Raw genomic sequence first — 17,990 nt, 5'->3', positions numbered from 1 at the left:
TTTATTCTCACTCATGTTACAGATCAAATGGGGTTCGATGCAGGGCTCTGCTCCATATAGTTATTAAGAGACTCAGGTCAAGATGACGAAGGCTCTGCCACCTTGTATCAACATAATCTGGAACAGGTTTCCATGAAAGCAAACGTGGAAGTGGTAGATGAGAAACACTGTTCTTAACTGCTTCTCCATTGGCCAGAACTAGTCATGTGACACTAGTCTAACTGGAAGAGAGGCTAGAATTGTGGGACTGCAAATAGAATATTTGGGGAGCACTGTTTTAGCAAACCAATAAGTGTTGGGGCAGTGATGTAAACTCAGGTTTGTTTTGTTCCAAATTCAATACTATTTCCACATCTAGCCCTCTGTCACAGGACTTCTGAAGGGAAGGATCTCTGGAATCAAGATTAGATGCCAGGTAGTCTAGAGAGTCTAACAGGACCAAATTGAGTATGTCAAATGGGACCAGTGGTGCCTAGAACAAGCCCAGCACCATGGAATAGGAGGCAAGCCATGACAGGAAAGAAGTGGGGTGGTTTTGAGGCAGAGAAAATGTAATCAATAGAGATGTCAAAGTATAAAGGCCAGAGCAAACAAGGATTTGGACACATCAAGCCGCAATCGATACAGAGCAAACAAAGATGGATCATGGAATGGAAAGATGAAAGGCAGTTTAAGAACCAGCCAGAGACTTATCCCACTTACACTGACAGCAGGCCTTGGAATCCTCTCAATGTGCCAATTGTCAAAACCCGTGCTAGGCAGAAAGTGTCCTAAAAGGATCAAGGCTATTGTTTAAAAATCCATCAGTAATTCCAGAGTCCTTCACCAGCAGAACCAGGTGTATCTCTTTGATGCATGCCAAACTTGTTACTGTCATAAAGTATTTGCAGATCTTCAAGTATGCTATACTTTTTGAGACCTCCATGCCCTTTACCAATTGGATCCCTTTCCTAGAATGCATTTTTGCCTTTTCTCCTTCCAGCTAAAACCTTCTCACTGTTGTTGAAGTAATAGGTACCAGAGAAAGTAGTCTGAACAAACAAAACATGACTTCTGTTTCCATAGCAACCTGGTCCTGTTTCTATCACTGCATTTATCACATAATCTTTTCACTACTGGTTTCCTTGTGGGTAAGAGCTTTGTTTCTCATTGCATAGCAGAGTTTTGCCCATAGAAGGTGCTCTGTATTCACTGAATGGGCAGAGCTGCAGATTAATGTGTTTATGTGTCATTTCATGGCATGAAGTTCCAGATCAGCTCCATGGGTTACTTTGAGAATGAGTGTAAACACTAAAAATCAACCTGCAAAGATCAAAAGTGCCTCATGTTATTGTTTGACATAAGGCAAAGCTATGTAAGTATCAAAATTTTTTGTTTTCTCCAGAAAAAGCATTTTGGTTAAATATTTATAGTTTCTTTCAATGATTTTTCATTTATCAGTGTATTATCGGTGAGGCTTGACATGTTTTCTTTATTTAACAGGCAACATAGTGCAATAGTAGAAAATGGTTTATCAATTAAGGTCCACTCAGGAGAAAGATGTGCATCAAGTGTTTTAACTGACACAAATTAATAAAAAGAATTGTTAATCAGGTATTCGAGAACCTAAAAGACAATGTGAGGGTATGGAGGTATAAGCAGTGGTAGTAACAGCAGGAAACTATTGCCTGCCACAGTTCCGAGGACTATGTGAACAAAGAAAAGGGCTGAAATGATCAAAAATAGGCCTTGGAGGACTCTCAGGGAACTGGGACACAGACCTGTGAAGATGGGGTGCCAGCCATTTGGTACTGGTGTCTGAAGGGGTACAATGAGGCTGGTTCTGGATACATGCAAAAGACTACAAACTGGAACTAAGTGCCCCTGGTAGAGTAAAGAAGAATCATTATTGGGATGACTCTGAACAAGAAACAGGAGAAAGCAAGCCCTTCCTAAGCCTAAAACTTACTGTATCCCTTGAACGCCCCCTAGTGGTAGGGACTAAAAGGGAGCCATTGGCGGGCTGAAATGGGATTGGCAGAGTCCCAGCTTGAGCCTCACAGATAAGTATATACCAGCAGGTTTGAAGCTGAGAGATAATGATGTCTTAATAACCAGTGTGTAGAATAAAGAGAAGCCCCACCAACCACCATCAAACGTCTTTTTAATTTTTGCTTAACTTCCATATGTGAATTCATCTTTACATAGTTTCAGCATTATTCTATATTTATTTGATATTAAATCATTTTTTATGTTTCTACATTATGTTAATAATTGTGTCAATGGTTACATAATTGTACATTGTTTCTGTGGTACCTAATTTATTAAACTGTTCCCCTAAAGTTGGGCATTTATATAGTTTCTTATTTATGGCTACTATAGATAAAAGCTTAATTAACATATTTGTGTACATACCTTTTTCCTATTTAATATTCCTGAGTGGAATTATTATTTTAAAAGGTATTGACATCTTTATGTGTTGCTTTATTGCTCTTCAAAAGTAATTTATGCCATCATGAGCAATAAAACCCATAAATACTGATTTTTAAGCATCGATATGAAATCATGGAAAAACAAAGGCATATATTTTGAAGGCAATGGCAAAATTAATTATAGGATAGAGGGCGTTTAAAACTTTTTAAACATGCACTTTGCTCTTTAATCAGGAAATATGAACACAATGTAAGGGTGACAGATTTCTTAGCTTGGTCTTCCATAGGTTAAATGTTTCCAATGAACTAATTACTGAACTCTGTAGTTCTTAAAGCATGATCCCTGGACAAGCAACATTGGCATAAATTGGGAACTTGTTAGAAAAGCAAATTTTTGGCCTCTGTCTGGGATCTACTTAATCACAAAATCTGAAGGTGGAGCTCAGAAATCTGTTTTAAGAAGCCCTCCAGGTGACTCTAATACATACAATTAAGGAACAACCACCATAATATGTATTGTGTAGAGGCAGCTTGTTACTTTAACTCCATTTTACACTTTGAACATATTTAAATAACTTTTTCACTTTGTATTGAGAAGTAAAAAAACGTAAAAATCTGAACATAGGGATATCTTAACATTAAAACACTTCTTTCTTGCAGCTTAAACTTCACAAGTGTCAGCAAAGTATTTTAAAAAGTAAAAATATGGAGGTCACAACGTTGATTTAGCTTTTACCCTGTGTTTGCAGGCAGACTCTTCATGTCATTCTTGTAGTTATTTGCAGTGGTTCCCATTGGTACTGAGGTAAAGAAGTTAAACTGTACTTAAAAAAAAAAAATGTGAGGTTTGTAAATACTGTCCCAAACACATTAAAATTTTAAAGTAATTAGATCTTGATTTACATGGAACTTTAAATTTTCCCAGCTTCCCATATTTATTGTGTTGAGGTTTCTGATTGTGAGAAACAAAAATCTGACTCAAACTAGTGAAGCAAAAAAAGTTTTTTGGGTCATGTACCCAAAGCATGGGAAGCTGGAGGTCAAGCTGGATTCAGGGATGATTGGAACTAGTCATGTGACACTGGTCTAACTGGAAAGGAGGCTGGAAATGTGGAGTTTCAAATAGAATATTTGGAATTAAGGACTCTACTTCCTGTCTCTGCTTTTCTCCTGGCTTCTTCCACATACCCAGGAACGTGGCTGCCCAAATCTCCTTGGCACAAATGATAATAATGATGATATAATAATAATGGGTCTTAATATTTAACATGTTCTAAGTACTATGGTGAGTGCTTTACATATAACTTCCTTAGATTATGTATTATTTTATACATACTTTAAAAGACTGAGACTTAAGGGATTGAAAATTTAATCAAAGTCACACAATTAGAAAGTAGCTAGACCCGGACTCAAACTCAGGAAATCTGACTTCAGAGTTCATGTTCTAGATCACTGGGCAATACTGGGTTAGTCAAGTGTGGCCAAAAGTGCCATTCATAAAGAGTTGGGGACTTCCACTTGACCCATATAATTAGCGTAGAGAAAAGAATAGTTTGCAGGAGAGAGTGTTGTTTTCAGCAGACAATGCAATATCAGACAACTAAATTCAACCTGGACAATTAATACTGACTGTGAGGCATGGTTACTACCCACACTTCACAGCTTCAGAAAGCTTGAGTAATTTCTCTTAGTTAATTCAGCAATTCAATAGCAGAGTTGTAATTAGAATTAGGTCTTTTGACTCAGAGATCAGTGCTCCTTTCATTATAAAATTCTATACCTCCCTATCACATTCTATTCACTGAATCAACTTGTTCTTCAGGGTACCCACTGAGAGTTCTGATTTCTGCTGCAACTGCTATTCAGCCTTGGCTGGATAGACTCTATGTTAACTCTTCTCCTTTCCCCCTTCAACCCACCTGGCTCTCCTTCACTCCCAAGCAAATTAAAGGGCAGCGTCTTCGAGGCCCCTGTTGTGGTTGCTGAACACCTTCATCATAGGAAATACCTTATTACTTCTACTTGTTTATTGGCATGCATGTCTCCCTACCAGAATATAAGTTCAGGAAGGGCAGAATAGAATTTTCATTACCTGTATAACCCAGACAAGTCTGCTGTGAGTCACATATTCAGATTATAATATGTACTTGAATGGATAGTTTGGAACTATTCATTTATTTCACAAATACCTTTTTTAAAATATACTTTAAGTTCTGGGGTACATGTGCAGATCGTGCAGGATTGTTACATAGGTATACACACGCCATACTGGTTTGCTGCCTCCATTCCCCCCATCATGTACATGAAGTATTTATCCTAATGTTATCCCTCCCCAGTCCCCTCACCCCCTGCTATCCCTCCCTCCCTTAGCTCCCCTATCCCCCAACAGGCCCTGGTGTGTCATGTTCCCCTCCCTGTGTCCATGTGTTCTCATTGTTCAACTTCCACTTATAAGTGAGAACATGCAGTGTTTGGTATTCTGTTCTTGTGTCACATTGCTGAGAATGATGGTTTCCAGCTTCATCCATGTTCCTGCAAAGGACATGAACTCATCCTTTTTTATGGCCGCATAGTATTCCATGGTATGTATGTGCCACGTTTTCTTTATCCAGTCTACCGATGATGGACATTTGGGTTTGTTCCAAGTCTTTGCTATTGTAAACAGTGCCACAATAAACATATGTGTGTATGTGTCTTTATAAAATTGAATAGTTTATAATCCTTTGGGTGCATACCCAGTAATGGGATTGCTGGGTCAAATGGTATTTCTAGTTCTAGATCCTTGAGGAATTGCTACACTGTCTTCCACAATAGTTGAACTAATTTACACTCCCACCAACAGTGTAAAAGTGTTCCTATTTCTCCACATCCTCTCCAGCATCTGTTGTCTCCAGATTTTTTAATGATCCCCATTCTAACTGGTGTGAGATGGTATCTCAATGTGGCTTTGATTTGCATTTCTCTAATGACCAGTGATGATGAGCATTTTTTATGTTTCTTGGCTGCATAAATTTCTTTTGAAAAGTGCCTGTTCATATCCTTCACCCACTTTTTGAGGGGGTTGTTTTTTCTTGTAAATTTTTTTAAGTTCTTTGTAGATTCTGGATATTAGCCCTTTGTCAGATGGGTAGATTGGAAAATTTTTTTCCCATTCTGTTGGTTGCTGGTTCACTCTAATGATTGTTTCTTTTGCTGTATAGAAGCTCTTTCTATTGAACAAGTTTTCTGAAAGATTATGAGAAAATAATGACCTCAGGGGATTCACTGTCTTATAAGAGAAAAGTCATGTGTCATAAATAATATAAGGTAGGAATTACAATCTAGAGTAAACCCAATCTTTCCTAGAGTGAAAACCTTCTCCACACTCAATGTCAGCAAATGCAAACCAAGAAAGTTTGCCTCTCTGACACATTTTTGTTACAGTGAATCAGGCAAAATGGAAATTTTATTAAGTCTCCAATGCCACTAAAATTGGCCTCCAAACACCAGGTTATTGTTTTCTATTGCTAATATTAGTTAATTTATCTTTGTAAGTGGACATTTGTGTATTTGTACTGAACTAACAAATGTACTTTAGGAAAATACTTACCTTGCTGGATTAATAGTATCTTTTGGGTTGTGGTAAGAATTAAATGAAATATTCCTATAACGCATTCTATGTAGTGAGTGTATTAGTCTGTTGTCATGCTGCTAATAAAGACATACATGAGACTAGGTAATTTGTAAAGGAAAAAAGTTTAATTGACTCACAGGTCTGCGTGACTGGGGAGGCCTTACAATCATGGCAGAAGGTGAAGGAAGAGCAAAGGCACATCTTACATGGCAACAGGCAAAGAGAGAGAGAGCATGTGTAAGGGGAACTCTCCTTTATAAAATCATCAGATGTCATGAGACTTACTACCACCAGAACAGCATGGGAAAGACTTCCCCCATGATTCAGTTACCTTGCACCAGGACCCTCCCGCAACACTTGGAAATTATGGGAGCTACAATACAAGATGAGATTTGGGTGAGGACACAGCTAAACCATATCATTGCACCCCTGGCCCCTCCCAAATCTTATGTCCTCATATTTCAAAACAAATCATGCCTACTCAACAGTCCCCCAAAGTCTTAACTCATTTCATCATTAACTCAAAAATCCACACTTCAAAGTCTCATTTGAGACAAGGCAAGGCCCTCTCATCTATGACCCTATAAAATCAAAAGTTAGTTACTTCCTAGATACAATGGGGGTATAGGCATTGGGCAGATAAACCCACTCATGAGACTTATTCACAGAACAGCACAGGACAGATTACCCCCATGATTCAGTTACCTCTCACTGGATCCCTTCCATGACACACAGGGATTATGAGAGCTACTATTCAAGATGAGATTTGGATGGGGACACAGCCTAACTATATCAGTGAGTATTCACAATTGTTTTTCTTGACTGTAGGGATGTTGAAATAAGCTTTGAGGATTACACATTTAAAGAAGGAGTATCAATAAAAACATACATTTGACAGATTGAAGCATTGTTCTATTTTAAAGAAACTCTTTGCTAGGCTTCAAGCCTGCACATAGGAGCCTGCTCCCGGGCCCCACTGGTTTTTACATTTTCCTTTCATACTTGCTTGAAACCAGACTTCCTTGCAGCAGTAATGTGAAATCTTAAAGCATCAACTCAAGCAGTAGTTCACAGTTTACCTTGTAAGACAACCAGAGAACTGAATCCAGAGTATTGCCTTACTGGGAATACTTTCTTCCTTTTCCCTATATATTTAACTTTTAATTTATTCTCAGACCTGATGGACACACAACTGAGAGACATGGCTTTTCCCTTGCTGGGCAAGCACATATATTCAGCTTTTTTTCTTTTTCCATTTAACACCTGTCGTCTGGCTTCCTTTAACTCTGGAAGAGGTACAGCTTCATCTGTATTAGAGCCTAAAAGAAATGAACATATCAGAGAAAGCCATCATAAAGTATAAAACTCTCCCAGCCTAATAAAGTTCTTAAAAGGATGATGATAGTAAATTTTTATGGACTGAAAAGTCATAGTATTTGCACCTAAAAGGCTAGAACAGCCTTCAAAAATTTTGGATATGAGAAGAAAGATATTATTTGTAAGTTGGAAAACTGCCACTAATTTTATTTTTAAAGGTACATCATTCTTCTATATGCTATTTTTTTTTGCTTGTCCTTTGTCTACATTGTTAATTTATTTGCATACACTGGGGGCATCTTTTGAGAGAGTTTAGGTAAATAATAGCATGGATTTCTTTTAGTTCTTTTATCATATCTTTTTCTAAGTGATGTCATGTTGAAAAAGACATAAAGGGGTTTTCAAACAGGAAATAAGTTGTAAAATATGCAACTTGAGGGACATGAGTATAAATAAATGTGGGAGGAAGGAGAGATCTTTCCATTAATTTGCCCTCTTTTATTCTGGTTGGGTGAAAAGGGTTTAAGAACTGATTGTGGGCATATAAGCTTCTTCCAAGCTGCATAATTGCTAGTTTTCTTTCTAAGGGCCAAAACACACATTAAAGATGTGATTCTAGGGAAGTAATTGGCCTTTTACCCCAATCTTTACCTTTCTATATACTATCTATCAAATTAATCATATTCAGTGGCTTCCTCCTTCCTTTACTCATTCCTCCATCCCTTCCTAATGTGCTGTACATGTTCATTTTCTTTCTCTCTCCCTTCCTCTTTTCTTTCTCTCCCCATACATCATCCCTTACCACTGTTGAGCCTATGTTCTCTTACCCAGCCTTCTTTTTAAAATTGCTTGTTGTAATACTGACTCAGAGAGCACAATGACTTTCAGCATACGGTTGTTATCTAATGCCCCATAAGTCTAGAGAGAAATGAATTAGCTATTATTTAATTTGTCAACAGGCAGTAGAACTTACTAGTTAGAATATGAAATATAAAGAGGAATCCCACATTTGCTGTTAGTGGAGATGATGAATGCACTATGCTGAGGGTTGATGACTGTGTCTTCTCCCTCAGATACAGGCAGATATTCCTTCGGTGGGCAATGTATCCAGATGTAATGAATGTGTAATTCTAAAGGAGATTGGTTCTGTGGTTGACTGTTATCTGTAGGCCTTTAAACATTGCAACAGTAATTCTCCTTTTATGCTGGCTGCTCAAGGAAATTTTATGAACCTCAGCACTTTCACTGCCAAAAGGTTAAAGGTTTCCTGGAAGACTGAGGGAAAATGTTCCAAAACTTCTACCTTGCATTCTGTCCTTGAAGGTGTTATGTGACATGCCAATGAAGACAAGAAAGAGTCAGCAAAATTCTGCATAGCAAAATAATGACAAATAGTGTCTGGCTTTTATGATTACAAGCAAAGCCATTCAGGCGTACCACAAGCTTTCAGAAAGTCAATAGTTTAAAAAAATGTATTGATTGTTACTAGGACCCTTAGAGAATGGCCCAGAATTTTCCAGTTGATCAAAGATGACATTCTAAGAACAAAAAACTTTTCCAGACAGGAAATAATCACCAGAGATGTTAAAATTATGTATAAAATGTGGTGGTTTTATTTGGAAAGGAATGAAACAGTAATCAAAGTTAGTACGTGTACTAACAACAATCACAACATGATTCTCCTCCCCAAATTATTTGTTTACTGTCTAGAATAATTTAATACAAGCAATAAAATATAAAGACTGATTTTCAAATTATAAAGTGGAATGTCATGTGTTAATAAACAATGCTTGATTCTGAGCACATTATAATGAAAAGAACAAGAAGACTCAGACAAAGTTGAGATCAAAGCTCTTTGGGCCAGTTATTAGTATTATGTTCCTGAGAAATTGAACCTCCTTAAATCTGTTTTATTCTCTGTGAAATGGAGATACTATTTGCTATAGTGTTTAGTGAGTATGTAATAAGAGTTATATTTTTTTACTTTCTATGTGCATTTGATTATTATATGTTGAAGAATTGCAGGCTTATTTGTTACACATAGGGAGCCCCAGAGGCATCCAAATTTTGAGAAAAAATATCTGCTATTCTTACTTTATGTGGAATGCTCTGATTGGGTTTTTAATGGGAAGCAAAAGGACAGACTAGATGGCTTCTCAGGGCTTCTTGGGACTAGGGTGACTTAGTTACTGCAAGCAACTTAAGCATCTGTTTCCTATGCAGAGCAAGGCAACACTGTTCCTTTCCACTTTGTGTTTCTTCTTTGGCGTCTGTCTCGTGGTCTATCTTTGCCTTAACTGAGTCACCTCCTGACTAGTGAGTCCAGTGTGTTTGCTACCGTACACCCCCAGGAGCTTATCGATATGTCACTTTGGATTACAAGACGCTTCAGTGATATATAAAGTACACATGTAGTAGGAACTTTGACTGAATTGTTACTCACCAATAGTTCTGCACAATATTATTTCTAAGCAACTAAATTTCAGAAGAGTGCAAGGGAATTACTTAGTCTTAGTTATGTTAAAGAGTATCAGAGTTCTAGGTTTTATCTATGACATCATGGCAACCCTGAGAGATGAATTCATTTAGATTCCCTGGGTTATACATTTTGTGCACATAAAATGGATGTATTTGCTCTCTCCCAGATTTGAATGACAATGAAGAATAGCCAAATATACTGCAAATGAATACCACGAATTATGTAAAACATAAGTCGAGCTTTAAATTCTGAGACTTTATTAGTCAGTTTACATATCCTCACTCGGACACCAAAAGATGACAAAAATTATTAACTATACTGTTGCATATTTTGGAAGTTGTACAAAATTTGTTCTGCCTTTATGACTCTCTGCAACTTATTATGACAAGAGTTACATATGAATAATAGAAAAAGGTTTCAGCCATATGCAGGTTGTTGAAGTTAACATTCTTTGAGAATGGAGATTCATACCTAATAAAATCATTTTGTTAAGTAAGGAGGGAGCATCTCATCAGGCATTCAAAAAACTAGGGGTTTGATTTCAGATCTATTTATATTTCTGGCAGTTCTCATTAAATGTATGGTTACAGATACTGGAAATATGTTTATGTTTCTTTGTGAAAGCCTTCTTTCTAAGGGGCAAAACATACATTAAAGATGTGATTCTAGGAAAGTAATCTGATCTATCTTTTGTCAAACAGGACCCAAGTGGAGAAGGATAGAATCTGAAGTATTGAGTCTAAGAAATAATGGGTTCCTGCAGTGGATGGTGGGAAATAATGCTTTCATTTGGGAGAGGGTGCCAGTGGACTTTGGGAAGGACATAGGGAAACTAGAATTTATTGAACTCTGTTGTGTTCAAGGCTCTGGACATACTTATTTACATATATCACATTGCTTAATTATTCCAACAACTAGCATATTCTGTCTCTGCAGGCAAGTTACACCAGAAGCTAAATTAAATTCACAGGATTCTTTGGTGAGTATGGAATCAGAACAAAAAGAGTTGATTGTATAATATGAATGTTTAATGTTTGTAATAAATTCCCTGTTAAACATATGCTTGCACATGTAGATCAGAGAGGTTGTGACCTTGGGTCTGATCTACCTCACTCCTGGGTAGATCTTGTCTTGGAAAGGCGTAATATTTGCCTATTAGACTTTCTCTTTTGTGTGTTCTGTGGCTGACCACCCCCATTCTTACAGACATTGGCCTGGGAGAAATTATTTCTTTGAGATGACTATAGTAGTTAGTTTTTATTGCAAAAGAAACAACTTGAATGGCACCAAACATTTATTTTCTAGCTCCTAGGTCTGTAGGTCAGCCATGATTCAGCTGATCTAGGCTGAACTAGTCTAGGCCACATTGGACTCCAGACTTCTGGTCAGGTTCAAATCTGTTCTTCTATCTTCTGGGGCCAAGGTTAGAGAGGTCATGGCTCTCTGTGATATGCTCTTCTAATGGCAGACGACAGAAGCACAAGATGGCAAGCAGAAATAGGGCATGTTTCTTAAGGCCTTAGCTTGGAACTGTCACACTGTCATTTTCCCCACAATCTATTGACTAAATAAAGTCACAGGCCAAAGCTCAACATCAGTAGACTGGAGAAGTAAACTCTTATTAAAGCAGTTAAACTGTTCCAATCTACCACAATGACTGAAGACATTTAATATGTCATGTGTTATTTATGTTTTAATTCTCAGAGGACTAGTTCCTTTAGATTCTTGAGAGTGGCAAAGGAGCATGGCATCTTAGTTTTTGCTTTCTATTCTTATCTGCTGGAAGGGGGCATGATTGAATCTTCTGCTTTGCCTTTGAGCATTTTTTCCATGAGCCAAACTGACTGTTATCCCTGCCACCAGCTATATTAATGCTGTAAGCAATTTTGTAGGAGGTCAGAAACCTGGGGGATGCCTTACTTGGCCTGATGTCAAGGTAGGTGACAGATTCTATTAAATCAGAACCTTTTCCCTTCCTAGTAAATCAGCCTTATCTGTCTTTGCTAAAGTTAATTTACTGGACATCCCGAGGCATCAGTGATGTCTGGGCATTTGCGTTTCTACTATACTGGTTGCCTCTGAACATTAAATTGCTCACCTATTTCACTGAATATAAAGATGACTATTTCATTCTGAAAAATTACAAAATATACATATAGTCGAATGTATGCAATAGATGTACATATCAAGGCTAATTATAAAGCTGTAAAGTATTCTACGTTATAAACATAGCACAATTTATTGAGCTATTCTTCTTATGGATGAACATTTGAATTTTTCCAGTTTGGGACTTTTATTAGTCCATTCTGACACTGCTATAAAGAAATACCTGAGACTGGGTAATTTATAGAGGAAAGAGGTTTAATTAACTCATAGTTCTGCATGGCTGGGGAGGCCTTAGGAAGCCTAGAATCGTGGTGGAAGAGGAAGCAGACATGTCTTACATGGTGGCAGGTGAGAGAGAGTATGCAGGAGAAACTGTCAAACACTCATAAAACCATCCGATCTCATGAGAACTCAGTCGCTATCATGAGAACAGCATGAGGGCAACTGCACCCATGATCCAATCGGCTCCCAGCAGGTCCCTCCCTTGACACATGGGAATTATGGGGATTACAATTTGAGATGAGATTTGGATGGGGACACAGAGCCAAACTGTATCAGGACTATTATGAACAATATTTCTGTGAACGTTTTTCTGTTTATCTCCTGGGGAAATTGTGTTTCTCTTGAGAGTTTCTCTAGGATACAAAATAAGGAATGGAGTCTGAGTCAAAGGATACAAATAATAAATCAGTTATCTGTTTCTGTGTAAATAAAATCTTAAGTATAGTAACTTAGAAATACCATCATTTTATTTGCTTATAAATTTTGTGTGTCAGTAATCTGGGCTGGTTTCAGCTAGGCAGTTCTTCTGCTGGTCTCTCTTCTGGGTTTATTCCTGTGGCTGCTATCATCTGGCAACTCAACTAGAATGAGATGGTCCAAGATCGCCTCATTCATATGTCTTGATGTTATTGGTAACTGTCAGTCAGACCTCTTTCTCCATGTGGTCTCTACTTCTCAAGGACTAGCTTGGATTTTTTGCTTATCAGTCATATGACAGCAGGGGGGCAAGAGTAGAAACTGTAGGTTTCTTGAGACCTAGGTTCAATATTCCCACTCCATCACATCCATCTCATTCTACTACAGCAGTCAAAGCATGTCATAAGGCCAACTTGGAATGACGAGTTTGGAGAAATAGACTCTACCTATGGATGGCAGAGCTGCAAGTCCATTTTGTAAAGGGGGCATGCCTACAGGAATAGGAAAAATTTGTGGTGATGTTTTGCACGAGACATATCTCTAACTTTACTTGGTAATGATGAACCACTTTTCATGTGGTTGTACTTCAAAATTTATGCACTCATTGGTAGTGAATGAAAATTTTTATTGCTTTATTTTCTTTGCAACTCTTGGTAATGTTAGATGTTGAATTTTTGTCTGTCTGCCCAATATTTAATGGCATATTGTTTTAATTTACATTTTCCTAATTAGTAATGAACTTGAGTATCTTATATTTCTTTGCTATTTGGATTTTCTGTTAGATAAAGTGCCTATATCTTTAGATAATTTCTTGCTTTTTTATTAATGACTGATGGAAGTTTTTTTTATATATATTCTGGATACTAGTCGTTTGTTAGAGGACTTACAGATTACTTTTCTTTTTATCATGTATTTTGATGAAAAATTCTTAATTTTAATGTAGCTCAATTTCATCAATCTTTTCCTTTTGTTCAGTGCTGTTTGTGATTTTAGAGATTTAGTCATGAAAATCCTGTCTTACCCTGATGCTATAAAGATAGCCTGTATTGCTATGTATTGCTATGTAAATGCTTTTAAGTTTTCTCTTAGGCCTCAATTTTCTTATTAATCTGGAACCAAATTTTGTAGTGGTAGTAGTAGCAGTAGTAGTAGCAGTAGTCATAATAGTGGTAGCAGCAGTTGCTGTTACATATGACTTTCCAATAGATGAAAACCTTGAACTTACTGAAGTTTGAGGGGGTTGTTTTCAGCTTATTTCCTCACTGCAAAATCGGTTATGAGTTAGGTAAATTGAAGTAAAAATATCTGTTTAAATTGCTAAATGTGAGGCAATTATATGTTCCTTGAGGACAGGAGCTTTGGAAATAAGCAAGCCTGGAAGAACCTGAGCCTACATGTACCTCCCAATCCTGTCATTTTCATAAAAACCTCCTCCTGCCTCCTTTGGGGAGGCATGCCTGAGGAGTGAGTACAGCGGAAGAAGCTGAGTGGATTCCTTCTTTTTTCTTTCCTATTGTAGAGTAAAGTGGAAATATTCTTCTCTCTGGATGAACTTAGGAACTAGAGAATAATATCCCTGGCCATTCTGATACTTTTCTTCATTACTAAAGGCATGAGTCAAACTGAGAAACCTTATCTAACCTTACTTTGCTCACATGAATAAGTTCCTTTCAAAACTCTTCAACCATGCAAGGAAGTAATGAATTGCACTGACATTTTAGAGTGCATTGAAAAGTGAGCCCAGGTAGGTAATAATCAGGAGATTTGGATTCCAGGTTCTGCTGCTATTGATGAAAACCAGAAAGAAGTCACCCTCATTTTCAGGGCTTAAGATTCATCACCTGCAAAATAAGGAAACTTAACGAAATGATCTTTAAGGTTTTTTCCATCTCTCACAATTACTTATTTCATCATGGCAGTCAGTTGGGTGTGTTAAGAGGCAGTATGTTCAGAAGTCTTGCCTACAGGGTCAGCATACTAAAGCTTTACCTAGCTAGCACAAAAGGTCCATGTAGCATGACTGATACACTGCTATGATGTTAAATTAATTTTTGATAGCAGCAACTTACATGGAGTGCAATCATATATATATATTTTATATGTAAACACAAAAGCTTAGGGAACAGTTCACATGGCCTGAAAAAAGTGAACTTTTGTAGAATCATAATATCTCTTTTAGATTCTAATAAAATGCGAATCTGATCTTATTGCTGTAAAATAAACTAATTTTTTTAAAATATAAAGATTATTTTAAGATACTGCCTCACTTATCTGTTTTCATGTGTTGGAAAGATGATTCATGAAGTCTAGCTTGTGAGTAAGCCTTATCTGGTGGGCTTTCTGAGGAGGTCTTTGGGACTACAGAGTCTCTAAGAGAATGGCAAAGCAATAAAACTTGATTAATAGATACAGATATTTTTCCCCTTCATCTAATGATTAAGGCAAGTGAGATCATTGTCCCCATTAAAAGCTCAGGCAGTCTTTACCAATTACTCTATGGAATATTTGACTAAAATGAAGATAAAGTCCTTTAGGATTCTATTATTTTTGAATGCTGGCATTGTATTATTTTGATCCTAAGTTATATACACTACTTGTCAGACCACAAAGGCTTAGGATAGAGACTAAATTCCATTTTTCTTAGCCATTGGGTGCTTCTGCCTTCCTGGAAATTTAAGTGTATGTTCACAGAAGCAATATGAATGTCTTGTATTATAATAATTCCTATAGCTACAGTCATTTTAGGGCATAATTTTATTTTGTAAATCACCTTTTTAATGAAAATTTTACTCTAGAGTCTTAACATGGGAAACAAATAGGCTCCATTCAGGCTCATAACTTTCTATGTTATCCAGAAGGGCCTGTTAATTAATTGGTCAAGGAAACATTATAATGTAATATTAGGAGAATGGTTTTTGGTCTTAGACTGAACAGGTCTGTAACAGGCTATTTGGCTTTGGTTAATTTATTCAAACTCTAAGTTCGTGATTGTAAAAATTTAGTGTGTATCAGAATCAACAGGAACATTTTTTTAAAGCTCAAATTGCTGTGTTCCCCTCCCAGTTTCTGATTCACTAGATGTGGGGTGGGAAGACTTAAAAAATATGCATTTCTCATAAGTTTCCTGGTGATGTTGCTGGTCCCAGAACCATTCTTTGTGAGTTATTACCCAAGTCAGTTTCAAGGGAGGCTAACAATACCTCCTGGAATGATTGTATTCAATAGTTACTCTTTATGAATGAAGCAAATCCCAAGATATATGACTAATAGGAAAATTTTAGTTAATATTAATTTCCTTTCTCAACTATCTCTTCTTCCAATAAACACTAAAAAGGTGCTCTGTGGGATATGAAGGAAAAAAATTTTTGCAATCTACCCATCCGACAAAGGGCTTATCTGATAAGCAGGGTTTTGAGGTTAGTTTTAAAGTTAAGAGTAAACAAGAAGGTTTGGACAGGCAGCCAATTGGGGTTATAATGATTTTACTATGGGTCTGGCATTGCTATAATGTCCAGGCATCCAAGTGGAAATTTTCAGAGACTGCAACCCATGCAGGTGATCAGGATGGAGGATGTGAGTGTCACTGGACTACAGATTTATAGTTGAGGAAGGAATCTCAATTTTACTCCAATCCCTTACCTAATACAGGAACTGACTCTATACCCTTGTTACTCGAAGTGTGATTTCCAGATCCTCAGCATTAACAAGGGCAAGAACCCTGTCTTCATGGATCTTTATTTAAATAAGAAAAAAAAAAACCCACGTATGTGACAATTTAAAAAATGGGTCATTAAACAATGGACTTTAAAAATCTACATATAGTCATACAAGGGATTATCACTCAGTGATAAAGAGGAACAGATTGTTGATACATGCCGTAACATAGATGGGCTTCAAAAATATAATGGTGAGGGAAGCCAAGCATGAAAGGCATGTGCTATAAGGTTCCATTCATATGAATTTCTAGAATAGGTAAAAAATAATCCATAGTGGTAAAAATCAGAACAGTGATTACCTTTGGGAGGTGGTAAGGTGAGGATTGATTGTAAAGGAGATTAAGGGAACTTCCTGGGGTGAAATGGTCCATATTGTGATGGGGGAGGGTAGGTTACACAGGTGTATGCATCTGCCAAATCATATGAAAGGTTTGTGCATTTAATGGTATGTAAATTACAACTTAAAGAAAATTTCAATGCTTGAGTTACACCTCAGAGGTTCTGACTTAACTGGTCTGGGAATGTAGCACAGGCATCAGAATCTTAAAATCTCACCAGATGGCCGGGCGCGGTGGCTCACGCCTGTAATCCCAGCACTTTGGGAGGCCGAGGCGGGTGGATCACGAGGTCAAGAGATCGAGACCATCCTGGTCAACATGGTGAAACCCCGTCTCTACTAAAAATACAAAAAATTAGCTGGGCATGGTGGCGCGTGCCTGTAATCCCAGCTACTCAGGAGGCTGAGGCAGGAGAATTGCCTGAACCCAGGAGGCGGAGGTTGCGGTGAACCGAGATCGCGCCATTGCACTCCAGCCTGGGTAACGAGAGCGAAACTCCGTCTCAAAAAAAAAAAAAAAAAAAAAAAAAAAAATCTCACCAGATGATTCTACTGAACAGCCAGGTTTGAACCACTGGTCTGTTGGATATGGAGAAGGGCAATGTATGACCCTATGGGTGGGCGAAGAAAGCAGAGGGGGCAAAGAAGATTGAGAAAACAGAAGACACAGAAAAGGAGCACATCAAGGGAACCAGGGGAGAGGTCAAATCAAGGGAAGACTAAACAGAGGAAGAAGTACAGTCACGTTCCACATGATGATGTATCCATCAACGACAGACCATGTATACAACAGTGGTCTTAAAAGATTATAATGTGGTATTTTTACTGTAATTTTTCCATGTTTAGATATGTTTAGGTATACAAATAGTTACCATTGTGTTACAGTTGCCTACAGTATTCAGTACAGTAACAAGTTGTACAGGTGTGTAGCCTAGGTATTTAGTAGGCTATAGTATGTAGGTTTGTGTAAGTACACTCTAGGATATTCACACAACAATGACATTGCCTAATGATGCATTTCTCAGAACATATCCCTGTCATTAAGTGATGCACGACTGTACTCCATAGGTCCACTCTCACAAGGTGATTTCAATAGAAATATGAGAAAAGTAATAGATTACAGTGTAAATGAGGAAATTTGTGGTAAGAAAGACAACACAGGCTGGACGCGGTGGCTCACGCCTGTAATCCCAGCAGTTTAGGAGGCCAAGGTGGGCAGATTGCCTGAGGTCAGGAGTTTGAGACCAGCCTGGCCAACATGGTGAAACCCCATCTCTACTAAAAATACAAAAAAAACCTGACCAGGTGTGGT

The sequence above is a fragment of the Aotus nancymaae genome, unplaced genomic scaffold (genome assembly GCF_030222135.1).
Source record: "Aotus nancymaae isolate 86718 unplaced genomic scaffold, 86718_ANA_hifiasm-v0.15.2.pri h1tg000058l, whole genome shotgun sequence".
Classification (NCBI taxonomy): domain Eukaryota; kingdom Metazoa; phylum Chordata; class Mammalia; order Primates; family Aotidae; genus Aotus; species Aotus nancymaae.
Note: the sequence above shows the minus strand (reverse complement) of the source record.